Here is an 11393-nt window from a genome sequence, read left to right on the forward strand (position 1 = left end):
AGAAGCCCATCATGTATATATATATATATATATATATAATTTACAAAATAAGGGCAAAAGAAAAGTTCTAATGCCAAATATGCCGAAAAAAAAGACAAAATTGTCAATAGCCATTATAATTTACGCACAAATTATAATGGTTATTGACAATTTTGTCTTTTTTTTTTGGCATATTTGGCAATAGAATTTTTCTTTTGCCCTTATTTTGTAAATTATTTATGAATTTGACCTTTAAATGTATTTTTTGATATGCTGGGCATTGATAAAATTTTGTTCCTGAAAAAATTTTATCCTACATTAGTTATATCATCATCATCGTCGTTTAGCGTCCGTTTTCCATGCTAGCATGGCTTGGACGGTTCTACTGGGGTCTGTGAAGCCAGACGGCTTCATCAGGCCCAGTCAAATCTGGCAGTGTTTCTACGGCTGGATGCCCTTCCTAACGCCAATATATGTATATATATATATATACACATACATTTGTGTGTGTGTGTGTGTGTGTGTCTATGTTTCTCCCTGCTCCATCACTTGACAACCGATATTGGTGTGTTGACATCTCTGTAACTTGTCAATAACTGGTTATTGACAATTTTGTCTTTTTTTCGGCATATTTGGCAATAGAATTTTTCTTTTGCCCTTATTTTGTAAAGCCTTGTGAGTGGATTTGGTAGATGGAAACTGAAAGAAGCCCGTCGTATATATGTGTATATATATATATATATATATATGTGTGTTTGTGTGTCTGTGTTTGTCCACCTAGCATTGCTTGATAACCGATGCTGGTGTGTTTATGTCCCTGTTACTTAGCGGTTTGGCAAAAGAGACCGATAGAATAAGTACTGGGCTTACAAAAGAATAAGTCCTGGGGTCGAGTTGCTTGATTAAAGGCGGTGCTCCAGCATGGCCGCAGTCAAATGACTGAAACAAGTAAAAGAGTAATATATATGATGGGCTTCTCTCAGTTTCTGTCTACCAGATCCACTCACAAGGCTCTGGTTGGCCTGAGGCTATAGTAGAAGACATTTGCCCAAGGTGCCATGCAGTGGGACTAAACGAGGGACCATATGGTTGGGAATCAAGCATCTTACCTCACAGCCACACCTGTATGTATGTTATAATCATACTTCATTTGAAGAAGAGGTGGAATTGATGAGAAGATAAAGTTTCTTTGTAAAAACTCTTGAAGTCTTTATTTGAAAAGTGTATCCATATAGGTGCAGCAGGTGTCGTTATGATTAATAAGTGGTTTGTTTCACAACCAATTTGTTCTGCGCTCAGTCTCTCTGTATGGCACCTTAGGCAGCTAAAGTCTTGCAAATAGATGAGTGGATTTGGTTGGAGGAAACTGAAAGAAGCTCGTGTGTGTGTGTAGATATATATATGCGTGTGTGTGTTTGTGTCTCTTTGTCTTGACATTGTATGATAGCTGTAAAATGATTGTGAGTCATACAAGAAGTGTAATTCATTTCCAACATTCTACTAGAACCTGTCTGGCCATCAGGAGGGTTTGTAACTGGTGAGGCATCTGACTGTAGAAAATTTGCTTCAACTCCATCCAACCCATGCAGGCATGGAAAAAGTGGATGTTAAAATGATGATGACAATGATAGCAGCAATGGCAACAACAATGATGCTCTGCAGGTGTTCATCTTATTCTGGGTTCTTAAATTCTACATTGCTTCATTCCATCCACTCAGCTGTCCATGCAGAATGACTACCAAACTCTCTGTGATAAACTGGTGTTCCCTCTTGGAAGAAGTTTATCTCTAATTTGGTTAATATTATTAGGCGGCGAGCTGGCAGAATCGTTAGCACACCGGGTGAAATGCTTAGCGGTATTTCGTCTGTCGTTACGTTCTGAGTTAAAATTCCGCCGAGGTCGACTTTCCCTTTCATCCTTTCGGGGTCGATAAATAAAGTATTAGTTACACACTGGGGTCGATGTAATCGACTTAATCCCTTTCTCTGTCCTTGTCTGTCCCCTCTATGTTTAGCCCCTTGTGGGTAGTAAAGAAATAAATATTATGAAGTTGTGGTTGAATGAACACTAGTTATTGAGAGACAGCCTTACACCCTGAGAAAGTATGCTGTTTGATGCCCACCTCCCCTGTTAAAATGCATTCATCTCAACCATAAACCCCTTTTCCGTCACCTCTACATTTGGTTTACTACACAATCAAAATCCAACTTTTTCACCTAGCCTTAACAGTTACGTATTTAAAAATGATGTAAACTTGGTGTTATATCTCGTATCAAAAGACTAGGATAGCAACCACCCTCACCCTTCCAACACACACACACACACACACTGAGACATATGTTTCTGGTTTGCTTTGGATGACATAAACATAAATCCAAAATATCTATTATCATGTATGTAATTTATAACCAGTGCTGGCCATTTGCAACAGCTGTTCACTCTATATTCCAAAAGACTTGTGTCCTGTCATTGGATATAAAGAGTAATTCAGAAGTCCTTTCAGCATTTAAATGACATAAATTTGGAGTTGGGTTTTTTTTATGCTTATTGTAGCAGCAACATATTTTTGATTTTTAGTACTATTTCTGCTGGGGATTTTTTTATGAATAACACTTAATGTGTTGTTTTAATATATATTAGAAAACTGTCGTAATCAAAAACTGAGAAAATATTCTTTGTCCTACAAAAAAGGAAAATAGATATGACACAATATGATATTGATCCTATTCTATCGTCCCATCCATGCACACCTACTTCTACTGCCCAGGGTAGTGCAAGCTGCTGGTAGTATAAACAGCAGGGCACCATAGACTCAGCCGTCTTGGAATCCCTAAGTTGTGACTGTCAGTGGGAAGGGATTGAGGTTGAAAGGATGTGGATGGTGAATGCAGACAAACAGCTGTAGGTGTGATGGTGCATGGAAGGAAGGAGGGAGAAAGGCATAGAGAGAGAAAGACACAACAGTGTTACATTAAGAAACTCTACTAACCTTGATTGTTGACTGATTTGTATTAGTGCTAAAGAGACTTTGTTCAGATTAGTCATCAATTTTTACAAGTGGCATTGTGCAATAAATCAATATGTTTTAATTATAACTTATTAAAAACAGAATTTACCGCTTTAACCGTTTAACATTCACCTTATTCTGTCAAATGTAATGCTTATTTATTGACATTGTCTTGAATTAATCATGCTTTATCTTGTAGCTTTGGGATTTAGATGATGTGATTGTTTATGTTTTTAGAATGGCATTGTATGGGAGGTGTGACAGGCTGCATCTGGACTATTTAAACATATTGCAAGGTACAACATTTGAGCCTGATATGGCTGGTTTAACCTTTAAGCATTTAAACTGACCATATCCGGCCAAAATATTCTACCGGCTTTATTATCAAACTAGCCAAATCCAGATAATGCAGTTATCAAACTAGCCAAATCCAGCCGCTCACACCTACCCTACAATATCATTCTAAAAGTATACAATCACGTGCTTGGAAACTCAAAGCTACAAGATAATGCATGACTGATTGAAAACAATATGAATAAACAAAGTATTACATTTGACAGAATAATTTGAATGCTAAAGGGTTAAATATTCAACCAGTTTTAACCCTTTTGTTACCATATTTCTGTTGAGATGTTCTGTGTTTCTTTCAATTAATTTGAAATATAACAAAGAATTTAGCAAAATAACTTAGTTATGATTCAGCTAGTGTTAGGAACATAAATTGTGACTAATGTTTGGTGGAAGATTTTAATTCAAAACTTATGAAAAGAAGACCATGGTACTACAGAGCCAGAGGCGGTTTCAGGCAGGTTGGTAACGAAAGGGTTAAGAATTGTTTCTCTATTATATATTTTAGCCCTTTTGTTACCATATTTCTGTTGAGATGCTCTTTGTTTCTTTCAATTAATTTTAAATATAACAAAGAATTTAGTAAAATAACTTCATTATCATTAAGCTACTGTTAAGAACATAAATTGTGACTAAAGTTTGGTGGAGGATTTTAATTCAAAACTTATGAAAACAAGACAATGGTACTACAGAGCCAGAGGCAGTTTCAGCCAGATTGATATCGAAAAGGGTTAAAATTCACTCTAACCTATTCTGATATTCTTTTTATGAGGAATATAACAAAAGATACCAACAGAACAGTAAATCAACAGAATTCATTTGTTTATTATCTCTGCCTTGGCGAAGGCGGAGGTATTGTTTTCAGTCATGTTTGTTTGTCTGTGGACAAGATATCTTAAGAACTGCTGGATGGATTCAGATGAAACAGGGATGTTTGGCCTCGTGACTGGCACAAACCAATTAGATTTGGGGACTGATCTAGTACTGGACAAGGATTCTGGATTATTTCTTTGTTTTTTCTTTTTTTTTACTTAATTTTTGAGAGCAGCCAGGTTCATTTTCAGCATTCTCGTTTGTGTGAGTAGTCATGTTTATTTCAGATATTCTCGTCTTAAAAATCATCTCTGGCTAATCGTTGAGAGGACATTGGTGTTCCCTTGGCAGAGGTTTGTGCACTCTGAGTGGTCTTGTTATTCTTTTATTCTTTTACTTGTTTCGGTCATTTGACTGTGGCCATGCTGGAGTACCACATTGAAGTGGTTTTTGTTGAACAAGTCAACTCCAGGACTTATTTTTAAGCCTAGTACTTATTCTATTGGTCTCTTTGCTGAACTGCTAAGTTACAAACACAAAGACCACACACATAGATATATACATATATATATATACACACACACACACGCGCACACAGCAAGCTTCTTTCAGTTTCTGTCTATTAACTCTACTCACAAAGCTTTGGTCAACCTGAGGCTATAGTAGAAGATACTTGCCCAAGGTGCCATGTAGTGGGATTGAACCTGGAACTATCTGGTTGGGAAGCAAGCTTCTTACCACATAACCACACCTGTGCATATATATATACACACACACACACACACAAGATGAGCTTCTCTCGGTTTCCATGTACCAAATCTACTCACAAGGCTTTGGTGGGCATGAGGCTATGGTAGAAGACACTTGCCCAAGTGGCCATGCATTGGGACTGAACCTGGAACCATATGGTTGGGAAGCAAGCTTCTTACCACACAGCCATGCATGCACCTATATATTTTTTTAATACCTTAGTCTATAGCAGTATGAGTTGGGGTAAGACTCATGGTCATTGAAGGTTATCTAAGGCAGAAGATATCATTTACCCACCCTTATCACTTCTCTTATATTCCCCTTCATGCACTTTGATGGTGCACACAGCAAGGCAACTATTCTTGTCCCTTTAGTGCAGTGGTTTTCAACAAGGGTCCATATGACCCGTGTTGTTAAAATTTATCTGCAATAAATTAGTTATTCTTGTACAATACACAAAATATTTTGACAATTATGTTTACAGAATTCCAAATAACATTTAATTATAAAAATATTATGGGATTTTTTTTAGACATCAAATTTCTGTGAGAGTCCACCTGAGTAAAATTTGAATTGGAGGAGGTCCTTAAGCAAAAACTGGTTGAGAAACCTGACTGTATCATACATTTATATGTCAACCCCCTCCCCCGAGTATTAAAACTACTTCCCTCAATACTATCTTCTCCCCTCAGCTGAGAGATCTTGTCTTGTAAGTTACTTGGTGACCTCACTAGTACTGGTTCCATAGCATAATGTATTCTGTATATATTTATATTTCTTTACTACCCACAAGGGGCTAAACACAGAGGGGACAAACAAGGACAAACAAAGGGATTAAGTCGATTACATCTACCCCAGTGCATAACTGGTACTTAATTTATCAACCCCGAAAGGATGAAAGGCAAAGTCGACCTCGGCGGAATTTGAACTCGGAACGTAACGGCAGATGAAATACGGCTAAGCATTTCGCCCGGCGTGCTAACGTTTCTGCCAGCTCGCCGCCTTTGTACTCTGTATATATTGTAAAGTGGTTAGCATTAGGAATGGCATCTAACCACAGAAACCATGCCGTAGTGGGCAGCATTGGAGCCTTGTGCAGTCCTCTGGCACAGCAGCTCCTGTCATACCATCCAACCCATACTGGCATGGAAAGCCAGCATTACACGACAACAATGATGATGATGATGGTGATGATGATGATGATCCGGCTTGTGCATTTGTAACTGTCTGCTAGAACAACAGGGCAAGGAAATAATTACAGGGAGATAGCAATCTGGAGAATGACTGGAAAAGCAGGAGGTAGTAGTGCAAGAGTGAAAAGGTGTGTGACACAGTGAGAGTGAGTGACAAGAGGAAGAGGAGGGAGAATCGTGTTAAGCAGATGTAAGCGGTGGCAGAGTCTATTGTTGGAGGGGTAGAATTGTCAGAGGAAAGGATTCGGTGAATGTGTGGATCAGTGAGGATCATATTGTGTATTGGTGAGTTGTTGTTAATCTTTTGGGTTGGTGCCTCTACATGTGAACACGGTTCTGGATGTTTGTGAGTAGCAACACCATCTCTGATTTATAGAAGCAGTGCTGCTCCTTAGTAGCTCTTGTTGAAGGTGAGCAACTTAAGCTGAGCTTAAAGTATTTTCTAGTTCTAAAGATAAAGTCTAATCAGGAAACTCACTTTGCAACCATGTGGTTGCAGGTTCAATCCCACTATAGAAGATCATTATGTATATATATATATGTATGTATGTATGTATGTATGTGGAACCAGTACAAGACAAGATCCCTCAGCTGAGGGGACGAGATAGTATTGAAGGAAGTAGTTTTGATACTCAGGGTTTGATATGTAAATGTATAATACAGTCAGGTTTCTCAACCTGTTTTTCCTTATGGACTTCCTCTGATTCTTATTTTACTCAGGTGAACTCTTGTAGCAGAGGTCATTGTTAAATACAATAAAGCAATAAAGTTTGTTATCACTTAAACCTAGTGTGATCCTTAGAGTGCCATATCATATTTCACAACAATCCTTGCCATCTTCTAACTTAACCGCACATATATCCCACACCTAAATTATACCTACAATAAAACCACCTAATACCAAAATATCCAGTTCGCTTCAAATACCCATAATTGTAACATCTTATGTCATTGTAACTTACTGTACTGGAGTTGATCTGTTCATCTTAAACCCTTCAAGCTTGGCCATGATCCATTAACTGAAATGAGTAAATGATAAAAGAAGACAGTGTCCTTTAATCTATTTGAAAGAGAAGTTATGTTGTTTGCTTTCATACTGATACTGTTCCAGAAGATGGAAGGGACATAAGAAGCTCTTGTAACATTTTCCCTGTCTATTTAATAAATGGTTACTACATGTGTATATTTTAAAGTAATTTCTTTTGTGCTGTAAACCATTTACCATTTCTCTGATGTCCAACCACCTTCCCTTGATACCGTAAGCACATGCTTATTTTACTTAATGGTTAATCCAGCACTGAGTTGACGTGAGCTTAATTGGGATCAAACTTCTGAAGTTCTTCCAATTCCACCAACTGCTTGACTTACATACTTGGTATTGCAAACAAATATCATACATTCTTTATTCAACAGTTATTAAGTATGTTAAAATATTAACACTTCATCATTTAAACCGGCCATATCCGGTTGAAATATTTTTCTTGTTTTATACTCAAATCAGCCAGATTTTGGTTCTCACACCGACGTCACAATGTCATCATGAAAATCTTGAAGCCACAAGATAATGCATAATTAATTTAAACCAGTGTGAATGAATAAGTATTACATTTGAGAGAAAAACCTGAATGCTAAAGGGTTAAATGTATGGACTTTATTTTTTATTCTAACTAATGAAAATGGACGAAGATGGTAAGGAACTAACGAGTTTTGAGTTGCTAAGTATCTTGTAATTGTGCTAGAATAGAGGAAGTGGGGTAGAGAGAGGGAGAACTCTGAATATGTGATCAGATGTATTTGTGTCATGACTAGATGAATCCTCGTTGATTAGTCAAATGGGTGGCTTCTAGATTGAGTCTAGGATGTTTGTAAGCAACAAGTGCCATCCCAGATGCCATCGTGCTCCACATCAGGAAATGGTCATTAAACCTACTAGTTTTCAAGTTCACATTGATTATTAATTGGAGTAGTGATATGATGTGACTAATAAAAACAAAATCACAAATGCAACTTATTCATCATCATCATCATTTAGCGTCCGCTTTCCATGCTAGCATGGGTTGGACGGGTCAACTGGGGTCTGTGAAGCTGGAAGGCTTCGTCAGGCCCAGTCAGATCTGGCAGTGTTTCTACGGCTGGATGCCCTTCCTAACGCCAACCACTCCGCGAGTGTAGTGGGTGTTTTTTACGTGCCACCTGCACAGGTGCCAGACAGAGCTGGCGAACGGCCACGAACGGATGGTGCTTTTACGTGTCACCGGCACGGGGCCAGGCGATGCTGGCAACGGACACGAACGGATGGTGCTTTTACGTGCCACCGACACGGGGCCAGACAGAGTAATTATTAAAATTACTATTTAACCAATTTAGATATTCATATCTCTCATTATATCATTTTGGGGCAGACTGCCTGGACCAAAACCACTGTTTCTCTTCAAGTGTTCCTGTCTTATATGACATTTTTGAGGTATTCTCTTTGTAACTCGACATCATGAAAGAGTTGACCAACGTATATCAATCTGAGTTTTTCTGATGACACGAGAGACCCCAAAACTCATGAGTCACATAAGAGGCTCACTCATTTATTCATCTTCATTTTGATAACAGTGACCAGCGCCTCTTGTCTGCTGCTCTTGAATGAATGTTGATATTCTTTTACACGTTTCAGTCATTTGACTACGACCATGCTGGAGCACCACCTCAAAGGGTTTTTTTGGCAAAGAAATCGACCCCCTGTACTTATTCTTTGTAAGCCTAGTACTTATTCTGTCAGTGTCTTTTGCCGAACTGCTAAGTCACGGGTACTTAAACACACCAGCATCGGTTGTCAAGCAATGGTGGGGGGACAAACACAGATACACACACACACACACATATATGTATATACAACACTGTTCTTTCAGTTTCTGTCTACCAAATCCACTCGCAAGGCTTTGGTCAGCCTGAGGCTATAGTAGAAGACACTTACCCAAGGTGTCACACAATAGGACTGAACCCAGAACCATGTAGTTGGAAAGCAAGCTTCTTACCACACAGGCACACCCGTAGGATATTAACATAAAGCTCTTCGTTTGTCAGATGTTGCTTCCATGATTTGCACATCATATTGTGCACATAATACTCCAAACAGCTTATAAATTCTTGTTTACCTACAAAGTAGTGCACATTTGGGAATCTTTGAGATTCAATTAGGGTTATAAGATGTAGGTGCCAAAGGGAGTTGAGTGGTTTTAATTTATTTATTGATTTTTGTTTCCTGTTTACCTCTTCAGTTTGGACTAGCCTTGTGTTGTGAGCAGCTGAGATGCTTTCATATCACTTCATCCACAATGAGCAAAATGCTTTGTACAAAATGCTATTCCCCTGCCATTTATAAATTTGACGTACTGGCTAGATTAAGACCCGAAGAGACTCTAAGCACTTAAAAAGATTTTTGTGCCCCCATACAGATGTAATTTAAAATATAAGCAATAAGAAACCGTAAAATAAAATTTTTATTCTTCAAAATGAAAAACAAAACTAACAGTAAGATGGAAAATGTTTATTTTTGTATACTTCCATTTTATTTATGTTTGGAAAGTTTTCTACTTTCTTTTTAATCACGAAGCCTTTGATCAGATCCTTACTATGACATCATGAACACTTAGAAATTATATTTCCACTCATATAAAACACTTTGAATATTACTTTAGCAAGTTTAAAGTGATTTCTTTTGTGCTGTAAACTATTTACCATTTCTGTGGTTGCCTCCCACCACCTTCCTTGGTGCCCTAAGTACAAGCTTATTTTGCTTAACAGTTAATCCAACACTGAGTTGGCATGAGCTTAATTGGGATTATTCTCCAAAAGTTCTGATTCCACTCCACTAGCTGTTTCAGTCACATACTTGGCATTGCAAACAAACAGTACCAAGTTTTAAAAAAAAACCACAAGAGAAGAATGTTGATCCAGTCCAAGTTTCTCTTGGAAATGAGAACCTTTTTGTACAGTGCCTCCTTGGTCACTGCATGTCTTTTCTATTTTTCATTTTATCTTTAACTTGCTTCAATCATTGGGCTGCAACCATAAAGGTGCATCCACTTGAAGGGTTTTAGTTGAATGAATTGACCCCCAGTACTTTTACTTTTGAAGCTGATACTTATTCTATTAGTCTCTTTTGTTGTCTCTCTATGTTATGGGGGGGATGTAAACAAACTAACACCCGCTGTCAAGTAGTGGTGACGGAGAAACACAAAAGTGCACACACTCACACTTTCTCACATGCGCACACACACTCATGCATTGGCTTCTTTCAGTTTCTGTCTATCATATCTACTCACAAGGCTTTGATTGGTCCGTGGTTGTTGTAGAAGACACTTGTCCAAGGTACCCTGTAGTGGAACTGAATCCAGAACCATGTGGTTGGGAAGCAAGCTTCTTACCACACAGTCACATCTGTGCCTATGTAGCAATTACCATATTGTTTTTATGCATTTCATTGAGTAACATGACCTCCTATTAGCTTCGTTACTATGGCAAGAGTCCGGATACTTATTGATCAGACCACGTTGCAAATCACAGCATACATAGATCAGAATTGAGCCCCTGGCCAAAAGATTCTGAACCAGCCTTAAGCTTGTAGTGTATGGGAAAGGGACAAAGTTAACCCTGTAATGCTGTGTTCGCCTCGCTGTAGCAGTATAACTTAAACGTAATGAACAACACATTTAGAAAAAGAAGATGAAATACTAAAATTAGGCAACTGATCACATTACAGCTTCATAGTCAAGTGTGTTTATAACTCATAGTTAATGGCGACCCCCCCCCCAGCTGTTGTTTACTTTTGTTTTTAACTAAAAAAAAAACAAAAACGATTTTATGATGAAACGAACATAAGATGATCCCAGTGTGTTGTCTTGTAAATGTGCAAGGCCTAGACCAGGGCTGGCCTACCCGAGGCCCATGGGTTGCATGCGGCCCACAGACTTTTATCTTGTGGCCAGCTTGATACTTTCTGTTTGATTTCAAAATAAAATTGTTTGTGTAAAACATTTGTTTCAAAATGAATTTAAAATTTATAAGTGGCAATAAAGCAAAGGCCTGTACTTTTATAATTTCAAGTGAATGAAGAGTATGAAAAATTCTTGATTCTATAATTTAATTGGCTGTTAGTGCATTAAGTATACAAGTGGCCCTCAAAAATACTTTCTGTGATTTAAAGTGGCCCACAGCGTAAATTGAGTTGGCAAGGCCTGGTTTAGACCCTTTACTGGTCATAAAATCAATGATGATGTTTACTCTTCAAATGGAGAGTTTGCACTTGCAC

The 11393-nt window shown here is 38.1% G+C and overlaps 1 protein-coding gene across 1 annotated transcript in view; it reads left to right on the forward strand.

Annotated features, from left to right (window-relative positions):
• The window catches only part of LOC115222549, a 111510-nt gene that overhangs the window by 37865 nt on the left and 62252 nt on the right, over nt 1-11393 (forward strand).

The sequence above is a fragment of the Octopus sinensis genome, linkage group LG20 (assembly GCF_006345805.1).
Source record: "Octopus sinensis linkage group LG20, ASM634580v1, whole genome shotgun sequence".
In the NCBI taxonomy this organism is placed as follows: domain Eukaryota; kingdom Metazoa; phylum Mollusca; class Cephalopoda; order Octopoda; family Octopodidae; genus Octopus; species Octopus sinensis.